Source organism: Hyperoodon ampullatus (assembly GCF_949752795.1).
Source record: "Hyperoodon ampullatus genome assembly, chromosome: 2".
NCBI lineage: Eukaryota > Metazoa > Chordata > Mammalia > Artiodactyla > Ziphiidae > Hyperoodon > Hyperoodon ampullatus.
The window spans coordinates 187,871,419-187,884,210 of record NC_136915.1 but is presented as its reverse complement, the minus strand read 5'-3'; positions in this window follow the sequence as shown (position 1 = coordinate 187,884,210).

The window sequence follows — 12,792 nt, the reverse complement described above, 5'->3', positions numbered from 1 at the left end:
AAAGAAAAAAGAAACCAAAAAAATGAAAAGAAAGGAGGGAGAGAGAGAGAGAGAAAGAAAAAGAGAAAAAGAAAAGAGGAAGAAAGAGAAAGAAAGAAAAACAGAGAAAGAGAGGGAGGGAGGGAGGGAGGAGAGGAAGGAAGGAAGGAAGGAAAGAAGGAAGGGAGGGTTTGTGTAAAAGATAGTGGTATGAATTCCCTGCCAGGATACTGTCAAAGTTAATTATTTATTTCCTTCTCTGACCCATTTCAGAAGGCTAAAATGGACACTGTGTGCAATTCCTACTTAGAAATGTTTGTGAGTAGGAAGATGAATCGATAGTAATAAATTTCAGGTGAGTACCTAAAGATCATTAATCCCTGAATACTGAACTTACATATCCTTAGGCTCCCTCCTGAGTTTTCAGTCAGCCTTTTAAAGAGCTTTCCTTAATTATCGTGTTTCTTCATATGTACTATTGCATACATAACTGCATACTACTACCACTAAGTCCAAAATCAAAACTAGTTGTTTTAATCTTTAATATCAATTCCCCCTGAGGCTTCCTCATCCCAGTTAATGGTCCTCTAATTCTTTGGCCAGAGAGGACTGAAATGTGATTGAAAATCTTCTTTAACATCTGCTCTCCCTTTCCCCTTGTTTCTAGTCAATCAGAAAAGGTTTGTCAATTTTTTTTAATACTTGACTCATACATTTACTCCTTTACATTTAACATGCCAATGAATTATTATACACACATCTTACATCTTGCTTAAACCGTATTAGGTTTCTGATGGGTAGCCTTTCCCATGAAACCCACACCACATGGTGATGTTATATTAGGTTTACTAGTATGCTATTTTGTGCATGTCACACCCTTAAATGCAATCACTAGGTACTATCAATTAAAGTAAAATTTACGTACTCCAAAATGACTTTATAAGTCACTCTAATCTGCTCCCAAGCTCATATTACCAGGGCCTGACTGTAGCTTTAAGTCTTCTGTCTTACTGCCTTGGCTAGTGTCATTCATTCCCTTAGAATATCTTAGTTTCTCCTCCAATACTACAAAACCAGGTTCTGTTCCACATAAACTTCTGAATGAAGATTTCCCTGATATTGTGTCTATAAATCTTTCATACTTCCAAAATTCTCTATAGAAATATAGCAAAATGTCCTTCCATCTTTTTTTTTTTTTTTTTTTGCGGTACACGGGCCTCTCACTGTTGTGGCCTCTCCCGTTGCGGAGCACAGGCTCCGGACGTGCAGGCTCAGCGGCCATGGCTCACGGGCCCAGCCGCTCCGCGGCATGTGAGATGTTCCCAGACCGGGGCACGAACCCATGTCCCCTGCATCGGCAGGCGGACTCTGAACCACTGCGCCACCAGGGAAGCCCTTTTTTTTTTTTTCTTTTTTTTTCTTCCATCTTTGATAACACTTTTGGAGTACTGTATTTTTATATTTGAGGACAAGCATTTGCTGTTTAATCACATATTTTAAAAAATCAGCTCTAATTGTTACCTGGCTTCTTATTCATCTCAGGTACAGTTTGACAGACATCAGTTATTGCACTCAACCTAGCATTTCTGACAGTAAAGATTTATACTTTCTAAATTATTTGATGTGTTTAGAAATATTGATTTAATTATAATGATTTTAATTACCATTATAAAGCATTTTATTAGCATCTGTGCTAGTCACTTGTAGCTTTCCTTTGTGAATAATCTGATAATGCCATTAATTGAGGTTTTAGAATTGTACGTGATTTCTCCCCTTTGTTTTTTTTTCCCCTTTGTTTTTATATGCACTCATATTATTTAAAAGACGTAGATCCTTGTCCTCTCTGAATTGCAAAATGTTACTTGCTTATAAATTTTATTTACTTACTTTTTGATATAGAAAAGTTTAACATTTGAAAATGAATATGCCCATTTCACCTTGTGAGTGTATCTATTTCTTCTAAAGTTAATACTACCCACTCTCCATGTTTGATAAATAGCAGCTTTTTAAAACTTTTATAGTTTTATTAAAAATTATTGCTCTTTACTCCATTTGGAATTTATTTTGGTAAGTGCTGAGACTATAAATCAACACTTTTTTTTTTTAAAGAAAAGCTTTCTCAATCATACCAACTCCTTTTGTTGAGGAATAAACACTTTGCCCTTTCATCTGAGTTGCCTCTTGTAACATACATCAAGTTATTTATTATAACTGGGTCTTTATGTAAGCAATCGATTTTTCATTGTGATCTGTTTATCTTGAATATTCCAGTATGAAGTTTATGATAATTGTATATGTTTTAATGATTGCCAAGCCAATTTTTTCTTTTCTTTTTTCTTCTTTGTCTTAATCTCAACAGTTAAAACTTTGCAGAATATATTTTTCAAATGTTTTCTCGTGATAGCAGGGTCCTTTTAATCAAACTAAGTTTGTGCAGCAATCCTAAGTATAAAGCAGATGAAAGCTGAGCTGCTGTGGTTGAATAAGCCTGAAGCCCTGATCACCAGCATTGTTTCACCTCACACTGGCAGAATTTTAGGGCTCCTTAGACTCATGTTTAAATCTGCCATTTTGCAGCACCTTTCATATATTTTTGAGAAATTCAACGAAAATAATTTTGATTTTTGTTGAAATTACATTAAATATATAAATTAATTTGAAATAACTGGCAATCAAAATTATACCTGTTATCAATTTACTGTTTCTTAGAGCCAAACTGACTATTCATTGCCGGCTGTCCCAACGTTAAGCTTTGTTGGCAGAGGGTGATAGAGGGGTCATGAAGAAGATTTTTTTTTTCCCCTGTTACTTGTGTGCTTTTCTTGACTTATTCCTGTGATATACAGCAACCAGCCCTAAGTGGAGACACCAGTAATGTTTAGCCTCCAGCTTGCTAATTAAGCCCTTGGTTCCCTGCCCCATCAACCTCTGTCAAACAGCTCCCCAGGGGAGCTCCTGGCTTGCAGATCCCCTTGTCAGTTTAGTAACTGATACCCGGCAGAGGCTTACCTCTTTTCCCTGTTCACCTATCTCAGGCAACTCTAGGTTACCTGACTGAGGTTTTCTGACTGCCAGGCTTTGCCTGCCAGCATCCTCCTGTGGGTTTTAGTGAGGATTTTATGCTTGCTGGCTAGCCCAAGCTTCCTTGTCCACCAGCTTTAGTTGGATGACATCCCAGTGGGTGATTTTCTGATTGACAGGCCCAGCCACAGGTCCCCACCCTCCAGCCTGAGCTCCATGGCACTCTGATGAGAAGTTTCTGGTTTCCTCATGCCTGCCCAGAATTCCCTGCTCACCAGGCTCAGTCCTCCAACTGTGGACTCACTCTGACCTGGGCAACCCAGCAAACTCCTCTACCTTTCAGTGAGCTGCCGTGGCACACCCTCCAGAGATGTCTGAATTATAGCTTTGAGGAGGAGAACCTCTTCCAACTGTCATTTTTCTCAGTAAGTTTCTTTTGCCTTAGAGAAGTTTTTGGAGTCATTTTGTACTTACTCTTGGTAGCTAATCTCCTGTATATTGTTGCTACTTATTTCTGTTAACCCTCTAAGAACTGAACGTTTGTATTCTCCCCAAAGTTCTTGTGGTGAAAACAAAAGCCCTCAATGTGATGGTTTTAGGAGGTAGAGCCTCAGGTCAGTAATTAGGTTATGAAGGCAGAGCAGTCATGAATGGGATTATTGCCCTTATAAAAGAGACCACCGAGAGCTCTCTTTACCCCTTCGTCCACGTGGGACACAGTGAGAGATGGCCGTCTGCAAACCAGGAAGTGTCCTCATCAGACACTGATCTGCCATTGTTTTAATATTGGATTTTCCAGCCGCCAGAACAGTAAGAAATAAATATTTGTTGTTTAAGCCATCCAGTCCATGGTGATTTTTTTTTACAGTAGCTCAAACAGACTAAGACACACACACATACACACAAACACACAGAGGTGTTTTTTTTTTTCTTTTGAATAATCTAATGAATCAACTCATTATTTTAAAAACTGCAAAGTTAAGGGAAAGAATCAAGCATTTATTCTGGGTTTCCAACATAAACTAAGTATTAGTGTAACTAAAAATTTGATGAGGGGTTATTACTCTATTAATGAATTTCAGCTAAATTGAAAATTAATGATGGAATTAAATATTACAATTTTGTAATTCCTAAAAAAACTGGTGAATACAGGTATTGAACATCAATGGCTACTAACAATCAGAAAAAGAGAGGTATGTGCATGTCACATGTCACCTGAGGAAAGAACACTCTACTACCTCTGAACCTGAATTTAAGTACTCCTTCAAATAGAAATAACTATTTTCAGAAATTTTATGGAAATACAGCTGGGAAACTGCACTCCACAGATGCAAAGAGAAAAACTGAACCTGGGGAATTCTATAGTAAAATCAATCCAGGTTCTTAAAAAAAAAATTACTAAAATACAAAACAGAGAAGGATGGAAAGGAAATCTATAGATTAAAAGGGTCAAAAGATGTCAGGCAATCAAATGTGTGAATCTTTTTGAGTCTAAATTCAAAATAAAAACTGTAAAATATATACGTATTTTTAATTAGTATTTTTACACTGTATGGATATGCGAAGTTAAAGTTATTAAGAAATAGATGTTTTCATAGTGTGGTATGAATTGTATTAATATTATATAAATAAAAAGATAAATAGATATGTAGATAGAGACATATGGTAGATTAAATAGAAATAGATGAAATAACATATCTGAAATTAGCTTTAAAATAATAGGGTGAGGGCCTCCCTGGTGGCGCAGTGGTTGAGAGTCCGCCTGCCGATGCAGGGGATACGGGTTCGTGCCCCAGTCCGGGAGGATCCCGTATGCCGCGGAGCGGCTGGGCCCGTGAGCCATGGCCGCTGACCCTGCGCATCCGGAGCCTGTGCTCCGCAACGGGAGAGGCCACAACAGTGAGGCCCGTGTACCGCAAAAAAAAAAAAAAAAAAAAAAAAAAGAAGGAAAATAAAATAATAGGGTGGATAGAAATACAGATGAGGTAAGATTTGTCGTGAGATAATTATTGCTGAATCTGGATAACTACATTGTTTTATTACACTATTTTGTCTATTTTGGATATTTTTGAATGGTTTTAATTAAAAATGTTAAATGAAAATGGTGAGGATCTGACTCCTCCTTTTATAAGAGATTTAGCTCCGAATTATCTCCAAGAAATGGTGAGACTATAAAACAACAGCAAGAGTTCGGCATTTTAAAATATTCAGTGAAGCAGTATCATCTTTCCCAGTTTTTAGAGATAGTGCAGTGGTATGCTTAATAGGATGTGCTGGAGAGTCTGATTTACATGGAAGTTACTTAATGTCCCCAAGCTGTATTTTCTCACTTGTAAAATGGATGAAATATAGTACCTGCATGAGTTAACACCTTATAAGCACTGAGAAAAATGTTCAATAATAATCCATGTTAAAATAACTGTTACAGCTATTGAAGTCACCTCACCTCTGAAATCGACGTTATTATTAGCAATATAAACAAATAGTAAAATTATAATATTAGTATCATTTTCCAGTTGTATTTAAGTCTTCAAAATAATTGTGTTTTCTAAGAAGATAGCAACCAACTTCAGTGTTAGTGAGAGCCATTCAAATAAATATTATGGGACTTTAATAAAAGAAATAACATGAGTGTAAAATAACTCAGCCTCTATAATCAAAAGACACTAAAACATACAACAGGACACAGATCAATAAACTATGTATAGACCAATAGCAAAAAAGTTACTTCTGTGATGAATTAGTTATATGATCTGTGGTCAGTAGAAAAGACGGAGTTAGCATTTCATACAAAATCTTATCAAGCTTACATCCTTTAGAAACATTCAATTGAAAGATTTGCCTGTTATGAAAAATTTTAATAAATGAACTAGTAATAAATTTTATAAAATAATTAAAAACAAAAAATAAAGCCCATATGTGTTATTATGCAGATACTTCTAAATGATAAACCAAAATTACTAGTGAATCTTTTTCATCTATAAATCAGATACTGGACTGTAGTTTGCAAAAATGTTTCCTTGAATTTTAGTACCCATCTTGTTTTTTTACTGTGTTCTTATAGTTTATGAAGTCAGTATAAACGACAGAGTGAATTTATAACCTTCTGTTTTCTCTGGCAATATTAAATATCCCACATATGAATAGATAAACATGAGGACATAAAATTACACAGTTATTAAGCTTGTTCATATCCAACTAAAGGTAAATTTATGGAGAAAAAACTAAAATAAAAAAATTAACATCTTTCATTTGTAAACATTGTGACAAGGTTTTAACATTCAATGTAGGTAGAATCAAGAACAATAAAATACCATTATGGCCTGCTCACACTTGAAAAGTAGTTATTTTGATGCAATCTTTAGTCACTTAGGTCTCATTCAGCTTTCAAGCCATTACACAAAAAGACAACTTGAAACTAAGGCATAGAAGAGAAATTTGCAATTTATCAAAGGATGATTAAATTTTATGTCAGTCCAGCTTCATTTATCACTATCCTTGGAATATCCCCATCTTAGATGTAGATGATTGAATGTAATTTTTTAAATTAATACTTTGCTCTGATAAAATTGATCTAATTTTGATCTAATTTTGACCTCTTTTGCCTTAAAGAATGAGCTATAATGGAGGAAGTCTGTTAAACTACCCAGTCTTTTCCAGTTTTACTTAGTTAAATCGACCATAAGAAAAATGATCTTTTTTGGGTTTTAAAAAACTTCTAATCTTTACAATTCTACTTTAACCACATATAAATAGGTTATCACCCATGTCTTTATTCAAAACATACATAACAATCCTTCTCTCAGTTTCAAACAATTCATTTTAGGAACTGTATTACTAATGTTTTCAGAGCTTAAGATAGATAAATAAAAATTAAGTTACTTGGATTTTACTCTCAATCATATAAACTGATAAAGGTGTAATAGAAAGTGTTCATGCTGATGAATTATACCATTTTTTACAAGTTTAAGAAAACCCCAAATCTGATTATTTCATGTTTGATTACATATGATTTTTAAATAAAAATTTTATACATATTTGCATATGTGAAAAGTTCCATTCAAAAAATAATATTTTGTATGGTCTGTACTTTAAAAAAGTCATGCTAACATAACCTAAATTAGGAATGTTTTTATGTCCATTCCATAGTCTCAATATTTTAATTTACTATATATTCTGAAATAAGTTGATTTATATAAATGAATAATAGTTCTTCAAAAATATTATTTCATTCCTGTTTCTTTCTAAGTTCATTTTTTTCTGTCTTATGTTAGAGATTTTATCTTGATAATGAGGCAAAACAGTTTTGTCTAAATTTGTCAAGTGCTACAAAACATCTGTTACCTGCAATCTCACTGGGTACTGACTAACCCATACTAAGAAAATAACTGCATTTATAAATTGCTAAATTTTATTTAATGATCTCCAACCTCAGAATCAGAAATTTTAAATTCTAAATATTGAGTTAATAAAATGAAAAATAAAAGTAGCCATGAGAAAGTGAGACATAAATATTTGATTCTGCCTTCTATAAAACTGTAGTTAAGTCATAGTCCACAAGATTCAACAGTGCTTAATGGAGAACTTTTAGTGAAAAAGTTGTTGACACATTTTGTAAAATTTTAATTAGTAAACTTATTTTTCGAACTGTCCTAGGCTTACAAAATAACTGAGCAGTAAGAACAGAGAGTTTCCATATACCCTCTTATCTCTCCCCCCAGTTCCCCCTATTATTAATATCTTGCATTAGTGTGGTGCATTTCTTACAACTGATGAGCCCATATTTCTATATTATTATTAACTAAATTCAATTGAGGCAGGTGATAGAGGGGCCCCAGGCTGGGCAGCTGGTTTGTCGCCTGTGCACCGATATTCCAAGATGAAGATAATAACAGAAGGATAATAGGAGAGGCTGAGCGCTGCCTAGATAAAAGATAGAGACCGCATATTCCTCATTCTCGAGGTCAAGGAGTCCTTCCCAACTATACATGCATAGAAAGACTCCTTAGAGGTCAAAAAGAGAGTGATGACAACCTACCCATAGGCCTCTTCGCCAGAATCCATCTTGGCTAAGAGATGCACACGCACATGTGGGAGGAACCTGAGATAAACACAGACTCAGAACCAGGCAAAGCAAGATGATTGGCCAAAGGAAACCCAGAAGAAATGCCCCATATAAGTGATTCAAACTACCACGAGGGGGCGACTCTCTGAGTCTGCCAGTGTGCGTGCCTATTCACACGTACTTTTTCCTCCCAATAAACACTTGTTTCACTACTTTCTGTCTGTTTGTGGGAATTCACTTCTACAATCTAACGGGCCAGGGGCCTTGTCACTGGCCACTGGTCTAGTGGTTAGGAATCAGCGCTCTCACTGTCGTGGCCTGACTTCAGTCTCTGGCCAGGAACTGAAATCCTGCTTCCAGCCGCTGCAGGCCAAGGCCACCGGAGATCACAAGCACAGACATTGGCGTTTGCTTTTTGTGTTGTATATTCTATGGGTTTTGACAAATATATAATGACATAAATCCGTACTACAGTAACATACAGTATAGTTTTTCACTCTCCTAAAAATCCACTATTCATCCTTTCCGCCTACACATATTTTGTAATATGCAAAGCACTCATTTATCGACGTTTATTTATTACACAAATGAGGAAACCCCAGGAAGCTCAACTACTCCAGTTGTTGTGGACCAGGCAGTCCTGGCAATCCGTCAACCGAAAATAACCTTGATGTCTGGAAAATAAAACTTCTTAAAGGAGCTAAAGAGCTGGCAAGAAAGTACGGTGTACACAGGACAGAAACCAAATGCGTCAGGTAGTTAGACATTAGCAGCAAGGAGGTGACGGCAGCGAAAAGACAAGAGGGAGTAACCGAGTCACACCCAACCATCTGGTGACCCTCCCCTAACATTAGCAGCAAGAAGGCGACTGTGGCGAAAGACAAGAGGGGAGCAGCCACGTTACACCCTAACCATCTGGGAACCCTCCCCGGACCCCACCCAGAACACGTGACACTGTGGTTGTGTGGTGGGCAGCTTATCCTGATAAAGAGGGTCACAGTAACATGAGGGCACTTCCCTGTGCTGCGCATGCCCAGACCAGACAGGCGTATAACCTATAGTAAACCCAACCTCACTATACCAACATTATAATAAAATCTACTTGTGGTTTTGCCCCCCCCCCCCGTTTCTTAGCAAATCAAGGGTGAGAGCATGCGCAATGGTGAACTTGTCACATAGCTCGGGACTGTCAATCAAATAATGACTCCTGTCACTCACCCCGCCTCCCCGCAAAATGCTCCTTAAAAATGCCTTTAAGCCTGTACAGGAATGCTGCTTTCACTTCGCAGAAACAGCCCCGCTCTCTATCTCTGAGAGTGCACCCACGCTTACATCAACTTTGCTTTGCGCTTACACCTGAATCTGTAGTCTGCAATTCTTTGCTTGCTACCGCGAGGACCGAGATTGCTGGTCAGGGTCTTCTGTTGACCACCTCGGTGGAAGCAGCTGTGACACAACGCACGCCACCAGGTAACAAATGGAGGGAAGAACCCAGGATGAACAAAAGGACTTAGCAATGAGAGTACTTACCCACAGAAATGAAGTGAGTTTTAGTTTTCACAGGGACAGAGGGGAGAGCATACAAAGGAGAATTTTCACTCATAATGGAGAATATAAAAGAAAACACTTATTAAACTGGGATTCAAATTTCTAAGTACCGAGTGTAAAGGTGAATTGAGAGTAGGCCCCCTGGGCTTCCCTGGTGGCGCAGTGATTGAGAGTCCGCCTGTCGATGCAGGGGACACGGGTTCGTGCCCCGGTCCGGGAAGATCCCACATGCCGCGGAGCGGCTGGGCCCGTGAGCCATGGCCGCTGAGCCTGCGCGTCCGGAGCCTGTGCTCCGCAATGGGAGAGGCCACAACAGTGAGAGGGCCCGCGTACCGAAAAAAAAAAAAGAGTAGGTCCCTGCCCCGGAGCTCTGAGAAAATTGCCCGTCTTAATTTGACACCCAGTGGAGTAGGAAGAAAATTGCCTCTGAAAACTAACGATCAGAAGCTATAGCCCTCACGTGAATTTGCAGAATGAATTCACGCTACTCCATGCAAAGAATTTAGTTAAAAATAGTTCAGTACAAGTAACTGTTAAGCTTTTATATATAGTTACTTATTTTATCTTCATAGAAACACAGGTTTTGTGTGTAATTAAGTCTATTTCAGAGACTTTCACTGGACAACACAATGAGAGCCATTTGTAGCTCAGGCATTCAGGGGGTTCTGTGCCAGAGGAGAGGAATCTTGAAGCTTATATAGCTGCCTACCCTCAACTCCAGAGGACAGGGAGAGTCTTGATCTTTCTAATATAAGCACATCCTCTCTGGGGAGAGAATAGAAGGTCCCAAGGTAAATTACCCTTTGTAATGTAAATAAATGGCTCCAGAGGAGATTAGACAAATAAAATAAATAAATCTCTCCTGAGGTCATGCTTCATTACTTCCATTGTGAAATAAAATTCATATTTTATGGCAAGACAAGAAAAATTTAAACATTAAAAAATTGCATTATGTATCCACCAAACCTCCCCCACTAGCAGAAATACCTGCTCACACATAAAAAGCAACATTCTCCTAGCATCAACCAGACAACTTCTTAAAAAGATAACATTCCTTCTTGATCTCTTAAGGTGACAAGATGACAGATCTGTATTGTGTAAACTGTCAATAAGTCATTTAATGTACGGCCAGCTCTCTGTCTCAAAAAACTTATATAACTGTGTCTTGACTTCTAATGGGAGGAACAGTTCTCAGAGATTTCTGAGATGCTCTTCCCAGGTTATAATCCTCAAATTTGGGGCAAATAAAATCTTCCACTTTCTTATCGGCTGACTAAATTTGTTGACACCATTATAATAGATTTTATTTTAAACCAAGTTGTCAGCAATTTTTGCTCAGAAAGTCCTGACTGTGAAGAAACATGAAAATATTCAAGAGCACTGTTTCTCACCAGTAATTTCCTAAGATATCTTATAAACATAAAAGACTTTTTGTTTCAAAATGAACCTATCTGCATTTTAGGACTCAAATAATTTCTATCTAATATTTTCCAAGAAACTTGATGTCACATTCAAAAAATAACAAAATACACAAGGAAACACCGCACCATGAATCAGAGCAAACATAAAAGCAGAATCATACCAAAAATTCCCAAAAGGAATTCAAAGATACAAAATAAAAAATAATAATATATAACTTATTTAACTTTCAGGTGAACATATTCCTAGAAATTAAGAGCAGACATGAAAATTAATATAATGTAAATTCTTGTCAAGCAACTTTGTATCAGTGGTTTAGCTCAATGAATGTTTATTTCTCATTCATGCTGTATTTCAGGGTGGAATTTTCTGGTTGGTTACAATTCAAAAAGTCAGGGTGTTCTCCTCCATGCAGGCATTCAAGAACCCTGGTTTACACAGTGTTTTCCATCTTAAGAATTTGGCTATCAACGTCATCCTGAGACTTCATGTCTAGCTGTCACATGAGGAAGGCAAGAGATGATTACATGTTAGTATGGCCATGGGCCAGGCTGGATGTGACACCCATCACTCTGTTTTCATTTAATTGCATGGAACTCTGCCACATGGCAACATCTAACTTTAAGAGAGGCTGGTAAATGTAATTTAGCTTTGTGCCCTGGAAGAAGACAATATACCTTCGGTGATCAGTCAGCAGTATTTGATACCCTTAATAATGATAATGTACTCTTGAGGAAGATGTACAATTAAAAATTTTTCTGCACTTAACACTATAACCTCAAAACAGATTATGCAAAGATTGACAAATACAGAAGTAGAAATTTAAAGTCTATAATTACAGTGAGAATACAACACCATAGAAGAAAAACCATTGTTGACAGAACACAGTAACAACCCCTCCAAAGAGATCTTAACCTAATGATTAGGGTTGCAAGACTATAGTCAACAACTGTGAAATACACTTTCTTTAAAAGTTCAGATATAACATTCAAAAAAACTGAGCACATATTGGATCTGTTTCTTTCACTTCAACATTTGTATTCTATTGTTTTTGCGACAAGTTAATCACTAAAGGGATGTTGCCTATGGCTGAAAGTATACATAATGGCCCATCTCAGGGAACCCTCCCTCTGATCCCTGAGCATTAAGCAAAAATACTTTTGTTTAGCTCACAGGAGACATTCTGACCAGGCCCACCTGTGAATGGCTGTAGGAAAGGAGAAATTAAAACATCTCCTCAGGAGTCCAGCCAGAACCAGGAAATATTAATATTTGCAACAACATTTCACCTTTTTAACTTTACCTCCTCACCTCCCACTCTTTGTCTATAAAAGAAGCCTGAATTCTAACTCGGGTAAGATGGTTCTCTGGGACACTAGTCCACCATTTCCTTGCTTTGCTAGCTTTCTGAATAAAGTCGATATTCCTTGCCTCAACAACTTTCCTCCTGATTTATTGGCTTGTTGTATGGTGAGCAGTATGAGCTTGGTAAAAACTGTGGTGATCATTTCACAATATATACATATACTAAAGCATCACCTTAAATTTACACAGTGTTATTGTCAATTATATCTCAGTAAATCTGGGGGAAAGAAAACAAGAGAGAGAGAAAGAGAGAATTCATCCAAAAGAGTTAAAGAGTTAATGGGAAAGGAGAATATTACATACCATCTGTAAAAATGTAAATTAATTTTGCTCAGTTTTTGTCTTATTCTCAAAAAGACTATATACAAAAAAAAATAAGCAAGGAATTTTATTTT